The sequence below is a fragment of the Pieris napi genome, chromosome 18 (assembly GCF_905475465.1).
Source record: "Pieris napi chromosome 18, ilPieNapi1.2, whole genome shotgun sequence".
Lineage (NCBI taxonomy): Eukaryota > Metazoa > Arthropoda > Insecta > Lepidoptera > Pieridae > Pieris > Pieris napi.
In genome coordinates, this window is record NC_062251.1 from 11,928,342 (window position 1) to 11,951,894 (window position 23,553).

A 23,553-nucleotide genomic window follows, 5' to 3' on the forward strand; every position below is an offset into this window, starting at 1 on the left:
ACTCTTTGAGAGGGACAGGCGTACTCCGGTTGGACATCTCGCTCTCATCCCTTTCATTCTCCTTCACATCTTCACATCCTACACCTCTCTCCTCCTTCTCTTTCTCATGAGTTTTGCCCCCCCCCAGAGTACGGTGGGGCTTAGCCATGGCATCGCCATGGGTGGGATTTAACCCACCTGGGGTAGTTAAACGTGTATTAAAACTCATGCTTGCTTTTATTTAAACAGGGGTCGCTCCCCTGTGGCCCTCTTAAAGACCCATGTACCACAGCCGAGAGCCCAAGCTGTAGCGAGTCCTCGCCGTCACTCCGGAGGGATCCGGGGACGCGTTTTTTGGCGCTAGGCATTGACCTGCCCGCCAACGACCTCAATTCCTCATAAAGAGGGGATTAGGTGTCCGACGCCACGCTCATCAGCGCCGAACGTTAGGGGATTTTTGTATCAAGGTTTCCTTCCTCTTATTGCCCAATAAGGCCTCTCCTCCAATTGTGCGTCGAGCGTCCTCCACCATACGCTGACCATATCACCAAAGAATGCTGTTTTGCCCCCCAGAAAACAGAACATACATACATCTACACAGCATCTCGCATGTTTCTTGAGAAAGAAAGAGTCGAGAGCAGCCAAGGCCCAGGTCAAAGCAAAGGTCCCTCAGCATCACCTTTGAGATCAGGTGATCTCTCCAGCTTGCCAGGGACTAGCGGACTCATCTCCGCTGGGCGCTGATGCCCTCTCCAGAGGGTGGCCTCCAAGATAAAGGCCAGCCTGTATAAACTCCTTATTTGCTTCCCCTTTACGACGGCATTGCTGCGGTCGCTCCAGGTACTGGGCCCCCCCGGCACGACAAGCCTAGGAGCCGCGGGTAAATCCATCCGCGGAGGGGGGGATGTAACCTAACCTAACCTAACCTAACCTAATCTTTTTTTTTTTTTTTTTTTTATCCTGGGGAAACCCGATTACGGGCGCCCGCGCCTGGGCAAATTGTTAAATGGCGCGGGGAGTGTGGGGGTCAAGGTCTGAAAGCGATGACCCCATACCCACTAAAACCACCAGGGCCCACTATTCGCTATGGGACGAGGGCGGGTAACAGCTAGGCCTTTTCACCGCGCCCCGTCCAGCGAATGCCGCTTACGCGACTCTCATAATAGGTTTATATTTATATACATATACACACACATAATTACAATTTTAAGAGGACTCCACATGGACTTCCCGGGCCCTTTCGGCTTGCTCTTTACACCGCATTACCACGCCACAGTATGTGGATAAAACTGTCCACTTCTCTAAATCGGCCACAGCCTTCTTTATTATTGTAGAAAGGCTCAGATCTGTCCCAAAGGCTGCAACCAGGTCACCTTTCTTCCGCCCACGCCGGACAAGCCGCTAATGTGTGTGCGGCATCGTCAACAAGTTCCTGGCAATGGTGACACGCAGAGGTCAGTTCCCGTCTGATGCGGTGGAGGTATTTGCCAAAACAGCCGTGTCCTGATATGACCTGCACCAGACGAAAAGTCAAAGGACCACGCTTCTTCTCCAGCCACTCGTTCAGGACGGGCAAGATCGCATTTACCGTATTCCTTCCCATTTGTGCACCGTCCAGCTCAGCCCTCCAATCTAGTATCACGTGCTGGCAGGCGTCCAGGCGCCAGGAGCGTATGGTCTCAGTGGCTGGTTCAGTTCCCGCTTCGCGTGCATCAGCCCTGCGCCAATAGACGTCAGCCAGAGCGGTAGCTTCGAGGTGCCAGGGCGCGGAACCTGCGATCAAACACACGGCATCGTATGACACCGTGCGATACGCCCGCGCAACCCTGATCATTATTGATTTTTGGGCTCGCCTGAGAATGTGTTTGTTTTGCCGGGACAACCTATCAGCCCATACTGGGCACCCGTACAGGGCTTGGGATTTAAGAACGCCGGAAAAGAGTCGGCGACAACCCTCACTCGGCCCGCCTAGATTCGGCATAATCCGGCTGAGAGCCAATGACGTGGCGGTGAGCTTCGGGGCAAGTGCCGCGAAGTGCGATCGAAATGTCCACCGCGAATCTAGTACCAGGCCCAAATACTTCAAGGACTTTCCTACCTCAATGGACACTCCTGCAACGACGATGTGCGCTCCCGCTGGAGGCGCTCGCCTTGGGCCGTGGAAACAGATCGCTTCGGACTTCTCCAGTGCGACACGCAGGCCGAGGTGTCTTATCTGCGCCACGACTTGAGCTACCCCAGCAGTCACTCGACGACTCGCCTCGACGTAGGTACGGCCAGATGCCACAACCAACGTATCATCGGCGTAACAGATCACCCGAACACCTAAGGGCAACGATGCTTGAAGAACACCATTATAGCCCATGTTCCACAGCAGAGGCCCGAGAACGGAACCCTGTGGCACACCGCATGTGACTCGGTAGCCTCTCCAAGCATCCCTACCAGGAAACACAATTTTACGATTAAGGAGGTACGACTCTACAAGCCTTTGGAGATATAATGGTATTCCATGATGCACTAAACCTCGCAGAATAGCCTCGTGAGGAATGGTATTGAAGGCGTTGGCAATGTCAAGGGATACCGCTATTGCAACACCACCCTGTTCCGTGGTCTCCTCGCTTATTTCTCGGACCTCTGCGATTGTTTCCACAGTTGACCGCGAACGCCGGAATCCAAACTGGGCACTGTGCAGATCTGGTCCGATAGTTTCCAGGTGTGTATTTATCCTTTTGGCTATAATCCGCTCTAGGATTTTGCCACTCTCATCCAGCAATACAATTGGGCGGTAAGCAGAGGGGGATGTTTCTGCTTTGCCGGGTTTCTTAATCAGCACTAATTTCCCAGTCTTCCAGGCTGAAGGAAACTCTCCCCTCTGCATTATCCGCGTCAACAAGCCGCAGAACCGCCACGCCATTTCTTCGTCTTTAAGGGCGAGAGCCCACACCTTGCCATGAAGGCCATCAGGGCCTGGGGCTGTGTTCTTGATCCTTGCCAATGCTGCATCTAATTCTTCGCGTGTCACGTGCATTGACTCTTCGCTTGGAATCGAGTAGTTCGCTAGTGAAGGTGTGCACCCATTTCCACACGGAAATAAAGTGGCTACCACTGAGTCAAGAAGCGAAGGTTGCATGCTAGACGTCAGTGGCGGCGCCCAGGGTCGCAATTTGCTCATTACAAGTCGAAAGGGGCGGCCCCAGGGGTCTTCTTGTAACGTATTAAGGAACTCATTCCAAGCCGTTTCTTTGGACTCCGCTATTGCTACCCTTAGGTTCCTTTTGGCAGCCTGGTAATCTACGTATAGCCGTTCCTCTTCCTCTTGACTACGACGTGCTTGTGGTCGGCGCCTATACCGCGTAAATATCCTTCGCGACCTCACACAGAACGATCGAAGAACAGCCAGTTCGTCAGACCACCAGTAAACCTTATTCCTCGGCCTCAAGATTCGTACGCGGCTCATTGATATGTAGGAGATGTAGGTGTTCGTGTGTATTTAGGAAACACAATTAAACTGTCCTGACACTTCTACCACTGTTTATTCATCAAACTAAACTAATATAATTTACATCAAGCGTAAGCAAAAATAAATATAACAGAAAAGATAATTAACAAAAGCGTAAGCGGAAAGATTAGCGAAGTAAAGCAAGCGTGTGTCTGCCGTGAGCGTGCGAGACGGACTGAGGACAGCGGGCGCGCGCGTCACTGCGCCGGCGATCATTCGAGGCTTCCTTTGTTCTCGCAAGTAACGGGACTTCGTGCGCGCTCACTCGGTGCGACACGACACGAGGACGATCCGACAATGCTCGGGGACCCGACGATGCGGCTATATGGAAATTATATGTTTGTTGGATGTATGTTATGTTATGTGTTATTATGCATGTCCAATATTTGTGTAATTAGTATGTAAAGTATTTATATATTATTATAAGTATTTATATTATTATTATATTTAGTATTATATTATTGTATTTATATAGTAGTTAGTTTAATTAATGTATTATTATTATAAATGTATTGTGGCTACGCCACATGACTCCCCCCTTGAGACCATCCTAGGATGGGCGATAACAGTCAGAGAATCTCACTCTTCTTCCAGAGCGAGTAATTCTTACTTCTTTATCTATGCTTACAGGGTTTGGAATTTCATCTTCAAACGAACGAGTCTCTGAAAGAGTATCTGGTATAAATATATAGGCTGGTTTTAACCTCTCTATCGATACTGTCCGTTCTTTTCCTTTAACAAGTAGCTTAAAGACTTTAGTGTCTCGTTGCAGGACTAAGTATGGCCCAGTGTATGCCGGCTGAAGGGATCCTCTCACGGTGCCATCTCGGACGTAAACGTGAGTAGCAGAAGGTAAATCTCGGTACACGAAGATGTTACGTTTACTGTGTCTTGCGGCTGGCTGAGGGCGGATATTGTTCATAATAGAACGCAGTCGTGCTGAGTATTCGATGAGGTCACTGGTCGTATGCTGGTCGGTTGGTTGCAGAAACTCTCCGGGAAGTCTGAGGGGTTCGCCGTAGAGGAGTTCAGCGGGTGATGCTTGTATGTCCTCTTTGAAGGCGCTTCTCATTCCTAGTAATACTAAAGGTAAGCTTTCCGTCCATTTAAGATTTCCATGGCATATTATGGCTGCCTTAAGTTGTCTGTGCATCCATTCCACCATTCCGTTGCTTGCAGGATGATACGCAGTGGTTCTGTTGCGTTGAAATCCGGCAAGTTCTGATAACTGTTTCAGCAGTGCAGACTCGAATTGCTTCCCGCGATCTGTCACTACTTCAGTAGGGCAACCGTAACGTGATATCCAGTTGCAAACGAGAGCTTTGGCGACTGTTTCAGCGGTAATATCTTGCAAGGGGATTGCCTCGGGCCATCTAGTGAATCTATCTACGGCGGTTAGACAATAACGGTAGCCATCCGAGAGAGGTAGTGGTCCGATGAGATCAATATGTACGTAGGTAAATCTACCGTTTGGTAGCTTGAAGTTGCCCATCTGTGGAGTTACATGCCTAGTGACCTTTGAACGTTGACATGGGTGACAGAGCTTGGTCCAATTGCGACAATCTTTGTTTACTCCTGGCCATACGTAACGCTGAGCCACTAGTTTTGCAGAAGCTTTAGCGCCAGGATGGCTAAGTGAGTGCAGGCTGTCGAAGACTTGTCTTCTGAACTCTTTTGGTACGTAAGGTCGTGGGTTTGGCATGCTGTCGTCACAGTAAAGTTCCAGTTTTGTTCCAGGTACAGTTACTTTGACAAGTTTAAGCGAGGTTCCACTTTCTAGGAGTTGCCTTAGTTCTGGGTCTTTACCCTGTGAAATGGCCAAGTTCTTTGTTTCTACAGGTTGTACTATTTCCTCTATTCTTGAGAGAGTATCGGCAACTACATTATCCTTTCCTGATATGTGTTTGATGTCAGTTGTGAATTGAGCTATATAATCTAAATGCCGAAACTGGCGTGGTGAACACTTTTCTTTGTGACTTTGAAATGCGAAGCAGATTGGCTTGTGGTCTGTAAATACTGTGAAGTGCCTTGCTTCCACTAGGTGTCGGAAATGTTTTATTGATTCGTAAATCGCAAGTAGTTCTCTGTCATACGGTGAATATTTCTTTTGTGATGGACTCAATTTACGGCTAAAGAAGGCGAGGGGTTGCCATTCCCCGTCTTTCTGCTGCTGTATAACACCGCCGATTGCGACGTCGGATGCATCCGTGACCAACGCTAGTTTGGCGTCCATGTCTGGGTGCGCTAGGAGAGCTGCTTGGCATAGACTCTTCTTGCAGTCTTCGAATGCCTGGAGTGCTTCTCCGGTGACGTTTATGGGGTGATTGCCTTTTATGGATCCAGTAAGTAAGCTATGCAATGGCGTCTGGAACGAGGCAGCATTTTTGATAAAACGACGGTAGAAATTAATCATCCCCAAAAATCTCCTTAACTCTCGAACAGTTTTCGGGGTGGGGTAGTCCTTAATCACTTTGACTTTGGTATCTAGTGGTCTGATACCTTTGCTAGATACGCTACAGCCGAGGAACGTTACCTCTTGTGCCCCAAAAACACACTTGGATGTGTTTATGACCATACCGTACTCCTTCAATCGCTCGAAGAGGAGGCGTAAGTGACGGTAATGTGTCTCCTCGTCAGGGGAGGATATCAGAAAATCGTCTAAATATGTGTAGCAAAAGTTCAGGTTTTGAGTCATTTCATCAACAAATCTTTGAAACGTTTGACCTGCGTTTCTTAGGCCAAACGTCATATAAGGAAACTCGTACATTCCGAAGGGCGTGGTTATGGCCGTTTTCGGAATATCCTCGGGGTTTACTGGGATTTGATTATACGCCTTGATTAAATCGATTTTTGAGAAGATTCAGCAGCCAGCTATGTTCTGGGTGAAGTCCTGGATGTGCCGGATAGGATATCGATCGGGAATCGTTCGTGCGTTTAACATCCTGTAATTGCCGCATGGTCGCCATCCGTTGTCCTTTTTTGCGGCGAGGTGAAGGGGCGACGACCATGGGCTCTCTGACGGTCGTGCTGTCCCTAATCTCAGCATTTCTTCGAATTCCTGTTTTGCAATCTTCAGTTTGTCCGGGGCAAGTCTTCTTGGAGTGCAATATACGGGCGGTCCGGCGGTTGTTCTTATGTGATGAACCGTATTGTGACGTATGACCCGATGTGTACTTGCTGGTCGAGTGATTTCTGGAAAATCTCGAAGAAGGTTCAAGTACTTGGACTCGCCTGTTATCGTTTTGACTGAAGTTATGGCATCAGATGCAGGAACTGGATTTGCGTTTGCTGACAGGCTGGTCTTGTTGTCGATCAGGCGTTTGTTACGACAGTCTACGATTAAGTCGTAGTACGATAAAAAATCGACTCCGATAATAGCCTTTGTAACGTCAGCTATTATGAACTGCCAGGAAAATGCACGCCGAAGACCTAAGTCGAGTTCCATTTGTTGGACACCGTATATGGCGATTGGTGTTCCGTTCGCTGCGTAAACGTTGAGTTCGGTTGTGCGTGGTCGCCTTTGTTTCAGGGCGGAGCGGGGGAAAACGCAGATGTCACTCCCCGTGTCAACTAAAAACTGCGTTTTTGTCCTTCTGTCTGTTATGAATAAGCGACCAGTAGTAGGGCTTCGGCAATCATGTGTCGCTACTGATGACTGCCTTTGGCATTTCCCGACCCTGATTTATAATCACAAGGTTTCAGGCATCTTCGTGCCTTGTCTCTATATCTGTGGTGGAAAATACAGGTAGGGAACTTCCTATAACTTGACTGGGAACGCGTGTTGCTTCTTCCCCGTTGACTTGTACTCCTCGACCTGGATCTCGAATCTCTTGCTGAGAGGGCCTGCACTTGGCGACTGAGTTCTGCAATCTCTCTTGACAGTTTCGCAATGATTGAATTTGGGACTGCGTCCGTGGCGGCCACTTGTGGCGCGGGTGGTACAAGGTCGTGCACTTTATCAGCCAGATCTGCTAATGCTGAAAGTGATGACTCTGGCTGCGATGCTACGACGATTTGTATATTGCCCGGTAAGCGGCTAGTCCACACAGTCTTTATAAAATCATCCGGTATGCTCGGGCCTGCTAGATGCTGCAGATGCCGAAGAAACGCGGATGGTCGCCTGTCTCCTAATTCCTCATGCATCAGCAATTGGGTTAATTCCTTCTCACGCGACGCTGATAACCTTTTGATAAGCTCGTTTTTCAACTTTTCATATTTGCCACTTGCCGGAGGATGAATTAGAATATCTTTCACCTCAGCCGCGTAACGGTGTTCAAGCTGTGCACTAACGTAATTATATTTGGTGTCGTCATCTTTGACACCTGAGAGCGCAAAACTCAGACTAGCGCAAACCAGACTGCCGGTTCTTCCGGCCAGAAAGGCGGAAGTCGTACCCCGACACGACAAATGTCGGAAAGCATAAATGTCCTTTCTTTGGAATGCGAACTGCTTTCATCACTTTGTTCGTGGCTTTTAGGCATTTTAAAAACTGATATTCACTAGCTTACGGTTTAAGTTGCGTACGTAATGTTGCTCCGTGATATGTTCTTGATTCGGGGTCACCAATGTAGGAGATGTAGGTGTTCGTGTGTATTTAGGAAACACAATTAAACTGTCCTGACACTTCTACCACTGTTTATTCATCAAACTAAACTAATATAATTTACATCAAGCGTAAGCAAAAATAAATATAACAGAAAAGATAATTAACAAAAGCGTAAGCGGAAAGATTAGCGAAGTAAAGCAAGCGTGTGTCTGCCGTGAGCGTGCGAGACGGACTGAGGACAGCGGGCGCGCGCGTCACTGCGCCGGCGATCATTCGAGGCTTCCTTTGTTCTCGCAAGTAACGGGACTTCGTGCGCGCTCACTCGGTGCGACACGACACGAGGACGATCCGACAATGCTCGGGGACCCGACGATGCGGGTATATGGAAATTATATGTTTGTTGGATGTATGTTATGTTATGTGTTATTATGCATGTCCAATATTTGTGTAATTAGTATGTAAAGTATTTATATATTATTATAAGTATTTATATTATTATTATATTTAGTATTATATTATTGTATTTATATAGTAGTTAGTTTAATTAATGTATTATTATTATAAATGTATTGTGGCTACGCCACAGACACATCTGAAAGGTCTGCTAACGCTTTCGTATGCCACCGAACTTCATTTTCTATATCAGTATTCCTAATCGGGCCAGAACACCAAGACTTAACTATTGTCGCCTCTTCAAACACTACTCTATCCAACGACCTCAGCGACCATTTATTGCCGATTTCAGACGGAATGAGATTTTGTCCAGCTGGAGTGATACAGGACAATGGTAGGATTCGAAATTGGATATATCTATGATCCGACAATGTTTCTACCTTTGTCATAACCTCCCAATCTTCCACGCGACGAGCAAGACAGGAACTCGCAAAAGTGACATCAACGATGGAGCCTCCCGCTCTGCGTACGCACGTATGCTCGGAGCCTTTATTTTGTCTTTGAGATACGGTCCTCAAGTCTGAGATGTACGGTTCAGACATTATGGCGACATTGATGGACCACTGTGCCATACTTTGTGTCAGGAGATCCTGGGCATTGGCACAGTGGTTAAGTGTAAATGATACGCACAGAGGTCGGGTAACAACTGTCAACTGACACTTTATTGTAAAAACAATATTAACAAATAGTCTACTGTCTAGCAGATGGCGCTAGCCATATACCTAATATGATATTTTGTTAAACATTTCAACATCCCCACTTAACAAAATAAAAGATGCAAACACACAACAATACATATATCCATTACATATTATTTTTATCAAATAAACCAAACATTCCTAAAAAATTATAATGTTTCATTTTACATAAACCCTTAGTAAGTAGATCCGCGGGCATCTCTGAAGTCGACAAGTATTTAATTTTTACAATTTCATTAGCGACTTTTTCTCTACAAAAATGGTACCGCACATCTATATGTTTTGACCTTTTATGGTGCACAGGATTTGCTGACAACTTATGGGCTGACTGATTATCATTAAATATTGGTATTGGATAAGTTACTCCAGTTAATTCAAATAACAAATTTCGCAAATACACAGCCTCTTTACAACATTCTGAAATGCCCATATATTCAGCCTCCGTACTTGACAATGCTACAGTAACCTGCTTCTTAGTTTCCCAAGATATTGCACAATTTGACATTCTAAAGAAATATCCTGTATAAGATCTCCTATCAATTACATTACTTGCCCAATCTGCATCTACAAAAGCTTCTAACTGATTATTACCACTAGCTAAAAACTTTAAACACATAGATTTAGTTTTCTTTAAGTACTTTAGAACCCTCTTTGCATAGGCCCAATGTTCTTTTGTGTAACAATTGTTAAATTGGCTTAGGAAATTTACAGAAAATACAATATCAGGACGTGTGAGCACAGCTATATACATAAGCGAACCAATTAGTTTCTGATAAGGTAACTTTTTATCACAATTCTCACTTTTAGTTAAATTCAATTTAGGTTCAATAGGTGTATCTGCAAACTTACAATCAGAAATATTAAACTTTAACAGTAATTCATCAATATACCTTTCTTGACTTAAAGTTATAATACCATTCTCTTTATCCATTGCTACATGCATACCTAAACAATTTTTAATACATCCCAAGTCTTTAATTTTGAACTTAGATGACAAACTTTCTTTTAACAAATCTGTTTCCTTTTGATTATTTGAAAATACAAAGAAATCGTCAACATACAATGCAATAATAACTTTTACATTTTTATCCATTTTTATAAACAAACATGGTTCTAGTTTACTTCTTTTAAAACCTAAAGATTGCAACAAATCATCAACTCTTTTATACCATGCCCTTGATGACTGTTTTAAGCCATAAATAGCACGTTTTAAACGCAAAACCTTGTTCACATTATCATGACTAACATGAAAAAATGGAGGTTTCATCATATACACATTTTCATTAAGGAAACCATTTAAAAATGCAGTATCTACATCTAAGTGACAAATATCCAACTGAAGCTGAACTGCTAAAGCAAATAACAATCTCAAACTAGAATGTCTAACTACAGGTGAAAAACATTCATCAAAATCAATGCCTGGCTTTTGGGTGAAGCCCTTAGCAACTAGCCTGGCTCTATACCTGACATTATTATCATTATCAATTTTTCGCTTGAAAACCCATTTACATGGTACTACAGTGCCACTGTGAGGAATGTCCACTAATTCCCAGGCATCATTGTCTTCAAATGATTTAAATTCACTTTGTATAGCTAATTTCCACTGTTCTTTTTCTGGTCCATTCAACACTTCATTTAGAGATATTTCACTAGCACTTGTTTCACTGGTTTGACCTTCACACACAACACTAAAACCGTAACGATCAGTCTGCTTGCGTAGGCGCTTGGCAGGCATTTCCACCGGCAACACAGGAGAGTGCCTTGGCTGAGAAGGAAGCTGTGACCTGGCTGGCACAGGCTCCGCAGGTTCAGCTGCTAGTACGTCTTCGGAGTCCTCAAAGCCGTCTTCATCGGTGTCATGGCTTTCTTTGAAACTCAGTTCCTCTTTCTGCTCCTGATTTTTTTCTGGTTTTGTGTGCATCATGTTCCCCACTTCTTGGGTACATTCTTCCCTTTCTTCTTTTATAGGAAAGATATCATTAGTGCCCTCACTAATATTAATGTGTATCTCTTCTTGTTTCTGGTCAATCCCCTCCTCAATCACAACAATATCTCTTGCTATTGTTACTTTGTTATTTTTGGGATTGTAAACTCGGTAACCTTTTATGTTGTCTGAGTAACCAACAAGAATACCCTCAGTTGCTTTTCTGTCCAATTTTAACCTTTTTTCTTTTGGTATGTGTGCCATAGCCTTACTTCCAAAGATACGTAGATTACTGACATCTGGCTTAGTACCGGTCCATATTTCTATAGGCGTCTTGTTATCCAATCCTGATGCGATTGACCTGTTCCGCAGATAAACTGCAGTGTTTACTGCTTCTGCCCAAAAACATTTTTTCAATCCTGCATCGAATAACAAACATCTCGCTTTTTCTACAAATGTTCGATTGTACCTTTCGCAGAGACCATTTTGTTCCGGTGTGTATGCACAGGTTTTTTGATGTACTATTCCGGCCAATTGCAAGAAATTGTCAAATTCCTTACTGCAGAATTCTGTACCATTATCTGACCTTAACACTTTCAACTTTCTGTCTGTCTGATTTTCTACTAACGTCTTGAATGCTTTGAAAAAAGAAAATACTTCATCTTTGGTCTTCAAGAAATAAACAAATGCCATCCGACTAAAATCATCGACGAACAACAAAAAATATTTCATTCCACCAATAGATCTGACTTCCATAGGTCCACAGATGTCTGCATGCACTATCTCGAGGAGTTCCTGTGCCCTGTTGCCAACATGACTAAAAGGCAGCCTGGATTGCTTCCCCTCACAACAAACAATGCAGCTAGTCTTACTAACCTGAGCCTTGTCCGAGTATGACATACCTTTTACAGCACCATCTCTCATCACATTAAGATCTTTGCTGTTTAGATGACCAAATCTTCTATGCCATATATTTCCAGACACCGAAGTCAACAAACAATTCACTTGTTTGATTCTTAATTTATAAACACCTCCGACTACATCTGCGATTGCTACAACTTCGTTATTTTGGTTATAAATATAACAGTGCTTTTCATCAAATGTCACATTGTTTCCTTTGCTCACTAACTGGCTGACCGATAATAAGTTCGTAGCCAAGTTTGGTACATATAACACTCCCATAACTGTATTCTCGTGTTCAATATCTCCAACAAGAGTCGTTATTTGGATATCACCACAGCCATCAACAGGAATTTTTGTCTTATCAGCGATAATAATGTCTCTCACTTGGTGTTGTTTTTTTACATTCAACAACCAATCTTTGTTTGACGTTAAATGACAACTGGCACCACTATCGATGTACCAATCCGATTGATTAAAATTACCGCTGAGAAATATTGCACTAAATGCATTAGATTCCTTGTTATTCGTGTTTAATTTGCATTTATTCATGAAATGTCCGAATTGTTTACATTTAAAGCACTTGACATTGACATTTGACTTGCCGACATTACGCGATTCCGATTGTCTATGCGTTTGTTTTCTTTTTTGTTGCCAACATTTCGACGCAAACGCATTCTGTGTAGAACTCGTACCAACTTCACTTCCATCTTCCATATCCAATAATTTTGACTTAATGACGTCAGCTGTTAACTCAATACCTGAATGCTCCACCGCCATTATCATTGGTTCAAATTTTTCTGGTAATCCTGCTAACAACAAAGACCCGATCCACTCATCACTAATTTTGAATCCTGTGTTATTCAATCGCTGGCTTGTTTCTAACAATGAAGTCACATATTGTGCCATAGAATCACAATTTTCACGACGAATTGATATTAGGTTACGAAGTAGTCCGATGCGTCGCGTGAAGCCATTATCATCAAATAGCTTTTTTAGTTTCTGCCATAGTCCCATTGTAGTTGATTCACTTTTTATATGCACGAATAAACTGGGATCTATAGTTAACACTATTTTTGCTTTCGCTTTCGCGTCATTCGGATCATCTTCAGTCGTGATACACTGTTGCACGCCTTCCAATACGAGATAATTTTCCACAGCAAATGCCCAATCTTCGTAATTTTCTCTGCCCCTTAACTTTGCAATACTAGCAATAAGGTTTGTCGACATTTTTGCACTATATTTCCACCAAATTTTTTATTTAATTCACGTGATAGCCCATAACCTGTAAATGATACGCACAGAGGTCGGGTAACAACTGTCAACTGACACTTTATTGTAAAAACAATATTAACAAATAGTCTACTGTCTAGCAGATGGCGCTAGCCATATACCTAATATGATATTTTGTTAAACATTTCAACATTAAGGTTACCTTGGAGGAATCGAAGGGTTGTGCTAGGCATTCACGCTTCCATCTAAGTGCATTGGTTCCCCGTCCGGTGGGGGAGACTCAGTCGGAACGTTGTTGTGCCGCGGCCTCTCTCTCCTTGCAACTTTGGCGCTAGGGGCCGGACATTTAGCACTCCCCAGCCGATGGTCAGCCTTTCGGCCCGCTTCCTGGCAAAGGACGCACATGAGTTTGCCCACGCAAGTCGCGGCCCGGTGACCTGGTTGTGCGCAGCGGTAGCAGAGACCGCTACGATCCGTACCAAATGTGCACCTGCTGGCTACGTGCCCGTTTTGAAGGCACCGGTAACACCTTATCTCTCTGCGCTCCAGAATGGTGACCCTAGCTGCGACCCAGCCTATGAGCAGTCGACCCTCGGAAATTTGTTTGGCCACAAGGATCGGACAACGGACCCAGGCCCCAAACAAACCAGTTCTGTCCGGCCGCACCTCACTCACCGTTATTTGCTCCCGGTTACAGCCACCCTTCTCCGCTATAGCTATTTTGATATCATCTGACGTGACTGAGTCATCAAGGCCAGCCACTCGAACCTCGGCACACTTTTCAGGTCGCGACACGTTCACCCCGCTAGGACAGATATCCTTCAATTTCCTGGCAAGGGCATCGGCCTTGTCTCCACTATGTGATCCAGGTAGCTCTAGGATCACCGCTCCCGTCGCCGCCCGCTTAAACTTGACGGCTTCAATGCCCAGATCACTCAAACAATTTTTTTCCTTTGCCTCCCGTAGTACGGAGGCGTAAGACATATCCTGTTCCTTCTCAGTGATCGTGAGTACAACGGCCGTAGATCTTGGGGCCTTCAGCTTTACTCGTGGCCGTTGAACGGTCGTAGCTGCGGGCTTTACGATGCTAGCGGTTGGGGTATCCTTGCTAGTTGCGTTCCCCTTCTTGGCCTGTTTGCGCTTCCTGGTCACTGTTTTCCACTCCTGCTCGCCAGTGGCCTCCAGGTTGCTCTGGGTTGGTGGAATCTGCGCACTTAGGGCATCGGGTGCATTGTTAGCATCAAGTGCCTGCATTTTCTTTCCTTTCCTAGGTTTCCGCTTCTGATCTAGCTAGTCTCCTCCTATGCTCTTCGGCGTAGAGTCTCCAGTTGGAATCGGATCCGCTGCTAATAGTGGTCGAATTTTTGGTTCCGCATTTAGGCGAGGCTCCAGGTTGGCGAGTCTCGCACTAAGACATTCGCCCATTTGTGTCATTAAACGACCTTCGAGCTCGGCCAAAAGTTGTGGTTGCTCTTTATGCACCGGTTTCCTGGAACACTCTTGGATCAGGGTTCTCAGCTCAGCCATTTCTTTTTGAAGTGCTTCCACCTGTCCACGAAGCCTCTCATTTTCGTTTCGGAGCGCCCTCGTCTCATCACTGACTGTACGGTCAGCTAGCTCTTCGGCGTCTCTGCGAATTGAGGTTACCGCCTGTTTAAGCGCTGCCACAAAGGTGCCCTTTAGGTTGCTCGAATTTCGGGCGACTTTATCCACGGCGGCGAGCCTGGCCGCAATCCTCACCTTTGGGTCAGCGAGCCTTTCCGTTTGCGCTATGCTACTTATTTTTGTTGGGGGACTGGGAGTCGCCTCTAGCAATTCCGCTTCAGTCCTCTTCTCCCGTTCTACTCGTTGGAGTTTAGTTAAGGCAGCCCGGGACTTTCTCGTCGAGTGAGGGGTTCCAGTGTCGCTAGAACTACATTCCGCCTTCCTTCTTTTCCGACGAAAGAATCGCGCCGGTCGTCCTTGTACATGTGGTGAGTTGATGGAGGCATACGACGCGTCAGCGCTGAGCATCTCACAACTCGTCTCCGGACTGGCCTCCACCATTTGTCGTCCCATATTTGTTTCGATATCAGTAATAGCCTCAACTTCTCGGTCTACTATGATGTTATTTGGACTCGATGAGGGTAGTGGAGTTCGCACCAAGACCACTCTACACTCTTTGAGAGGGACAGGCGTACTCCGGTTGGACATCTCGCTCTCGTCCCTTTCATTCTCCTTCACATCTTCACATCCTACACCTCTCTCCTCCTTCTCTTTCTCATGAGTTTTGCCCCCCCCCCCAGAGTACGGTGGGGCTTAGCCATGGCATCGCCATGGGTGGGATTTAACCCACCTGGGGTAGTTAAACGTGTATTAAAACTCATGCTTGCTTTTATTTAAACAGGGGTCGCTCCCCTGTGGCCCTCTTAAAGACCCATGTACCACAGCCGAGAGCCCAAGCTATAGCGAGTCCTCGCCGTCACTCCGGAAGGATCCGGGGACGCGTTTTTTGGCGCTAGGCATTGACCTGCCCGCCAACGACCTCAATTCCTCATAAAGAGGGGATTAGGTGTCCGACGCCACGCTCATCAGCGCCGAACGTTAGGGGATTTTCGTATCAAGGTTTCCTTCCTCTTATTGCCCAATAAGGCCTCTCCTCCAATCGTGCGTCGAGCGTCCTCCACCATACGCTGACCATATCACCAAAGAATGCTGTTTTGCCCCCCAGAAAACAGAACATACATACATCTACACAGCATCTCGCATGTTTCTTGAGAAAGAAAGAGTCGAGAGCAGCCAAGGCCCAGGTCAAAGCAAAGGTCCCTCAGCCTCACCTTTGAGATCAGGTGATCTCTCCAGCTTGGCAGGGACTAGCGGACTCATCTCCGCTGGGCGCTGATGCCCTCTCCAGAGACTGGCCTCCAAGATAAAGGCCAGCCTGTATAAACTCCTTATTTGCTTCCCCTTTACGACGGCATAGCTGCGGTCGCTCCAGGTACTGGGCCCCCCCGGCACGACAAGCCTAGGAGCCGCGGGTAAATCCATCCACGGAGGGGGGGAACCTAACCTTTTTTTTTTTTTTTTTTGTATCCTGGGGAAACCCGATTACGGGCGCCCGCGCCTGGGCAAATTGTTAAATGGCGCGGGGAGTGTGGGGGTCAAGGTCATAAAGCAAAGACCCCATACCCACTAAAACCACCAGGGCCCACTGTTCGCTATGGGACAAGGGCGGGTAACAGCTAGGCCTTTTCATCGCGCCCCGTCCAGCGAATGCCGCTTACGCGACTCTACTTATATATTTATATGTATACATATATATATACACACACATAACATTATTAATATTTTTACAATTTTAAGAGAACTCAGGAAAGGCTTCCCGGGCCCTCTCGGCTTCCTCTTTACGCCACATCCCCACACCACAGTATGTGGACAAAACTGTCCACCTCTCCAGATCGGCCACAGCCTTCTTTATTATTGCAGAAAGGCTCAAATCTGTCCCAAAGGCTGCAACCAGGTTGCGCCTTTCTTCTGTCCATGCCGGACAAGCCGCTAATGTATGTGCGGCATCGTCAACAAGTTCCTGACAGTGGTGACACGCAGAAGTCGGTTCCCGTCTGATGCGGTGAAGGTATTTGCCAAAACAGCCGTGTGACCTGCACCAGACGAAAAGTCAAAGGACCACGCTTCTTCTCCAGCCACTCGTTCAGGACGGGCAAGATCGCATTTACCGTATTCCTTCCCATTTGTGCACCGTCCAACTCGGCCCTCTAATCTTATATCACGCGCTGGCAGGCGTCCAGGCGCCAGGAGCGTATGGTCTCAGTGACTGGTTCAGTTCCCGCTTCGCGTGCAGCAGCCCTGCGCCAATAGATGTCAGCCAAAGCGGTAGCCTCGAGGTGCCACGGCGCGGAAAATGCGATCAAACAAACGGCATCATATGACACCGTGCGATACGCCCGCACAACCCTGATCATCATTGATTTTTGGGCTCGCCTAAGAAATTGTTTGTTTTTCCGGGATAACTTATCAGCCCAAACTGGGCACCCGTACAGAGCTTGGGATTTAACAACGCCGGAATAGAGTCGACGACACCCCTCACTCGGCCCGCCTAGATTCGGCATAATCCGGCTAAGAGCCAGTGACGTGGCAGTGAGCTTCGGGGCAAGTGCCGCAAAATGCACTCGAAAAGTCCACCGGGAATCTAGTACCAGACCCAAATACTTCAAGGACTTTCCTACTTCAATGGACACTCCTGCAACGACGATGTGCGCTCCCGCTGGAGGCGCTCGCCTTGGGCCGTGAAAACAGATCGCTTCGGACTTTTCCAGTGCGACACGCAGGCCGAGGTGTCTTATCTTCGCTACAACTTGAGCTACCCCAGCAGTGACTCGACGACTGGCCTCGACGTAGGTACCGCCAGATGCCACAACCAAGGTATCATCGGCGTAACAGATGACCCGAACACCTAAGGGCAACGATGCTTGAAGAATACAATTATAGCCTATGTTCCACAAGAGTGGCCCTAACACCGACCACTGTGGAACTCCGCATCGCACCTGATATCTCCTCCAGCCATCCCTGCCGGGATATATGATTTTCCTTCCTTGCAGGTACTCGACGACCAGTGTCTTCAAATAATTGGGCACCCCATGGTATCGGAGACCATTAGTGATTGCCTCCCAAGATATGGTATTAAACGCGTTAGCGATGTCAAGCGACACCGCGATCGCAACGCCACCGTTTAATGTTATTTCTTCCGTGATTTCACGGAGGCGGGCAATGGCGTCGGTGGTGGACCTTCTCGACCGGAAGCCAAATTGACAGTCCGACAGATCGGGTCCGACCGTTGTCAGGTGGCGCCCTATGCGCACGGAAATTATGCGCTCGAAAATTTTGCCCGCCTCGTTCAAGAGAACAATCGGCCTGTAACCTGAGGGCGAGTCGACTGGTTTGTCGCTTTTCCTTAAGAGGACCAAGCGTCCATCTTTCCATGTTTGTGGAAAGGACCCTCTTTTTATGCAGTCGGTCAAAAGAGACCGGAACCTTTCCAGAAGCCCGTGGCGGAGGGAGAGAGCCAAGACCTTACCGTGCACCCCGTCCGGGCCTGGCGCCGTCTTTTTGAGCGCAGCTCGTTCCGCCGCGGCAACCAGCTCCTCCTCTGTAACCTCCGGCTTTTCGTCGTCCTCCTCCTCTATGTCTCTGTTAGCATAGGGTCTCATTGTGTCCGACATTGCCAATGCCGGTGGGAAAAGCGCTTCTTCGACCTTAGTCAGGAGAGACGGCTCCATTCCCTCGGTGATTGGCGGAGTCCAAGCACGCATTTTTGCCATGACCGTCCTATACGGCCGGCCCCAAGGGTCGAGGTCCAGAATGGACAGGAGTACCTCTCGAGCTCGCTCCTTAGCCTCGCTGATCTCCTTCCTCAGCGTCCTCTTCGCCCGCTGCCAGTCCGCACGAAGCCTCGCTTCTTCGTCGCCACCGAGAATGGTTCCGCTTCTCCTTCTGTACCTTCGCAGGCGTCTTTGCGCCTCAGTGCATGCCTTGCGAAGTCTGCTCAGGTCTGCGCTCCACCAGTAAACATACTTTCGAGCAGTGGGACGCTGAGATCTAGGCATCGAGGCATCCGATACCTCTTTCGAAGCACCTTCCAGCGAGGCCACTTTCTCGTCAATACTCCGGTCTCCGGTGGCAGGACACCAGGAGCTCACCACAGCTGCTACCTCCAAGTCTTCTCTGTTTAGAGCTTTTAAAGCCCATCTAGGGCCTATCTCACGCGGTGCTCCCTCCCAGACGGGAGGCACCGACGACGAGGAGGGGGGGTGAACGCTGAAACGTATATACCGATGGTCAGAGAGCGTTTCCACCCCCGTCTCCACTCTCCAATCTCGTACACGGCACGCAAGGGCAGGGGTAGCAAAGGTCACATCCACCACAGAAGCTCCCGATTCTCTGCAACACGTCCATTCGGAGCCGACATTCAGTACGACGAGGTTGCAGGATGCCAACCATTCTACAAGCACGTCCCCGTGACTATTTCTAACCGGGGAACCCCACGCCGCAGACTTCGCGTTCAGGTCTCCGGCAACCAAGACCCCGCCAGACGCACCTTGCCTTATAATGCTTTCCATGCTAGCCAGGAAGGACTCGAATTCGCTGATTGGTTTATTTGGAGAGAAATAAACCGCTACAACTTTCTGCTGGCCCAAGTTGGCCGCTACCCAGCCGTCTCCTTTCGAAACGTCCCTGAGGTGGCATTCTGCATTGCCGGCAGCAATGAGAGAGACGAGACCACAGCGATCCGTAGCCCAGTTTGGGCGATCAGGTGCCGCGTACGGTTCGCTAATGACGCCTACATCTATGGACCACTCCGCCACGCTCTGCACCAGCAAATCCTGAGCAGCGGCACAGTGGTTAATGTTCGCCTGTAGGAAATTAAAGGCCATATCAGTTGGCTATGGCCCCGTCCGTCTCCATACTGTTATCCCCGCTCAGGTTGGGATGGGGTGCCTTCGATGAGGGCACTCTCCTAGGCATCTTCTTTTTGGGGGCCGAGCATGAGAGACCTCCCAAACGATGATCGGCCTTCCTACCGACTGCCACACAAATGGAGCACTGAACCTTTCCCGTGCATTCTGCCGCTTTATGGCCGACTATTCCGCATCTGTAGCACTGTAGGCTGCGGTCTTCCGCCGTGCATCGGCCCGCTACGTGTCCCTTCTCCAAGCACCTGTAGCAGCGTAGCTCTCTGGGCATCTGGACGACGACACGCGCCGCCACCCATCCGACGAGCAACCTTCCTTCGGTCAGCTTCTTTGCAGCTGTGATCGGACACGTCACCCACGCCGCGGAGAGCCCACTTCTGTCCGGGCGGACTCCACTCACCCGAATTTGATCTGTGGGGCACTCTCCTTTTGCCGATACCGCATGACGGATTTCCTCGGCCGTGACTGAGTCATCTAGTCCGGATATCCGGACGCTCGTAGTTTTTTGAGGTCTAGCCACCCTTACGCTTTCTGCGGGCAGTGCCTCCTTTAATTTTTCCGCGAGAGAGTTTGCGACGCCGTCCTTCCCGGTACCGGGAATTAGTAAAATAGCGGCCCCGGTCACTCCACGGCGGAACTTGACCGCCTCTAAGCCGAGGCCGTTGAGGTCAATCTTCTGCCTCGCTTCCTTCATAATGTCGGCGTAGGTGAGCCCCTTCTGCTCGGCCTCTTTTGTTAATGTAATGCTCACGGCTGAAGAACGTGTCACCCGAAGCTTTGGTGAAGCTTTCTTCTTCGGGCTAGTCTTCGAACTAGCGCGTGCCTGGCGCGCTCTCGGCGAGGTCGGCAGGTCCTTGACTTCCTTACCTCGTTTGCCAACTACAACCCATGCGCTCTCGCAATCTCGGCTCTTAACGCCTAGGTTTGTAGGGAGCGCAACGGTGGCGGACGTAGAGGGCACTTCTGGTACGGGCACGCTCTTACTGCTCTCGCCAGATGCTTTGGCTTTCTTCTTCTTCTTATTTTTCTTCATTTCTGGGGCCTGTGGAGCAGTTGCTGGGATTAAAGCAACTGCTTCAGCTCTGCCTTTCTTGGCTATATCTGCCGCGAGCGGAGGACGGACTCGTTGCACGGGGTTGAGCCTTGGCTCCAGGTCCTCGAGGCGTGCGTTGAGCCTTTCCCCGAGATTCCGGTAGATACGGGCTTCCATCTCTTCTAGGCCCGGCATCTGCGTCTCTATTCGCTTCTTGAGCTCCTCTATTTCACGATGGAGGCGCTCATTGTCCGCGCGTAGCGCACGCGTCTCTTCAAAAATCGTTTTCTGTGCGAGCGCAGCTGCATCCTTTCTTATGTCGAGGACGGCTTGTTTGAGGGCTTTAACGAAGCCGCCCTTTAGGTTGCTCGATTTAGTGGCAACTTTTGTTACCATTCGAGACTGGCCTCCATCCGTTTTAAGACGGTTGCTGTCGTGTCCGATCTGTCTCCTCCGTAGAGGGTACACTCTTCATTCTCTGATAGCGACAATGTCGATCGGGTCTTGCGAGCCTCCGCAACTGAGTCCAGTATCTCGGCCTCAGCGCGTGTTCTCTTCTCTTCTCGCTGCACCTTACGGTAGGCTTCTGCAGCAGCGAGGCCGACGTATTCTCCCGTTGTGGGTGGTTTGACTCGTCCTTTCTTTTTCCGGTCCTTGGAGCCGGGAGTGTCTGTGGAACTACCCTCACTCTCTTCTCTACCTCTCTTGGGAGCTAATCTGCAGCTCCAGAAACGGCCAGATGACTTCCGGTCCAGTGACCCGACTCGGCTCGCCGATGGCGTGGACGACACACTAACCATCGACTCGACATCTGACTCAGATATCCGCGCGGCTGCGCTTTCCTCAATTGCTGTAGATGTGTCTGAGATCGGCAGTCGATCCAGAACAACTCGCAGCTTTCTCGTCTTCTCTATACTTTCCTGCTTTTCATCTTTACTCCACCTCTTCTCCGTAGCATCTCCATCTCCTTCTACTTCTAAGTTGGTTTTGTTTTGACATTTATTTTCCATATTTGGTTTAGGTACATGGGGGATATAAAACGTCCACCCGGGCGGAGGCCCCTGCACCCGAGTAACCCTAATACCGCTTGGAGGTCGGGAATTATCCAAGGGTTGGCCGCTAGGAGCTCGACTTTACTGATCGAACGACCCGCTTACCCTTCGGGAGAGCGGGGGTGCAGCGTCACGCGAGGCCTCAAAGGGCGCCACAACGCGTGCACATTCAAGGTTTTTTATTGTGGTTTTCCTTCCACTCGGACCGGCCGGTTAAGGCAAGCCCACTGGCAAGGTACAATCCGCGAGACATGACCACGATAATTGCACGAAGTATCAGTTTGCCCGGCGGGGGGTCGAGACCCCTGACCGACGACGACACATCGCCGTCACGGCCCACCGCGCCACAGTTCCACCACAACCACTGAGTGCCGTGATGTATCCATCACCTTACCACGCTGCAACGCAGCAGCTGATTCCAAAACTCAACTAACTTCAGTGCACCGCATCTCGCATAATTCCCGAAAGAAAGAGTCGAGAGCAGCCGAGGCCCAGTAACAAGTGAGAAGCATCGCAACGAAATGGACCCCCTCCCCAGTCACCCCCCGCACAAAGCAAAGGTCCCCCAGCCTCACCTTTGAGATCAGGCGATCTCTCCAGCTTGCCGGGGACTAGCGGACTCATCTCCGCTGGGCGCTGATGCCCTCTCCAGAGACTGGCCTCCAAGATAAAGGCCAGCCTGTATAAACTCCTTATTTGCTTCCCCTTTACGACGGCATTGCTGCGGTCGCTCCAGGTACTGGGCCCCCCCGGCACGACAAGCCTAGGAGCCGCGGGTAAATCCATCCGCGGAGGGGTGGGGGGGGGACCTATGTACTAGGCAGGAAAGAGAGGGAATGTGGCAGGGGATATACAGAGTTGTGAACCACACGACAAAAAGAGTGGAGGATATTCCTCTTATCGCAAATGGTAAATACTGCGACTCTAGAGAATCTGCTATGCTTCTAGCTGAGACATTCTACCCCGCGGATGAACCAAGTGAGGATACCGAAGAACAGAAACGGGTACGAGCAGACGCAGAGGGAGCGAATGATGGATCGAGAAATAGTGATATTCATGACCCACCATTTACAAACTTTGAGCTAGAGAGAGCCGTAAATAGTTTCAATCCCAAAAAGGCACCGGGCGGGGACGGTCTCACAGCGGACATTTGCCACAGAGCCATTATGAGTCAACCTGGAATTTACCGAACCATTGTAAATAAAGCCCTGGAGACTGGATCCTTCCCAAAACAGTGGAAGGAGGCGACGGTCGTGATTCTAAGGAAACCGGGAAGACCGAAATACACAGAACCAAAAGCTTACCGACCCATTGGCCTCCTCCCCGTAATGGGAAAGATCTATGAGAAGATGCTGGTCGAGAGACTGAAGTGGCACCTTGTGCCTAAGCTATCAAAGAGACAGTACGGATTCATCCCGCAGCGAAGTACTGAGGACGCCCTCTATACCCTAATGGACAGAGTACATAAAAACCTTAAAAGGAAACTCATAACATTAATCATCTCCTTGGATATAGAGGGAGCCTTCAATAATGCGTGGTGGCCCAAAATACGCATGCGCCTTGCCGAACAAGGATGTCCCGTCAACCTGAGAAGGGTGTACGATGACTATCTCCGGAGTCGCAAAGTTAAACTTCGATATGCTGGGGAAGAAGTAGAAAAATCGACTACAAAGGGTTGTGTGCAGGGATCCATAAGCGGCCCCTTGCTCTGGAACGTTATACTGGACCCGATACTGGGGCAAATGTCTGACAATGATATATATTGTCAG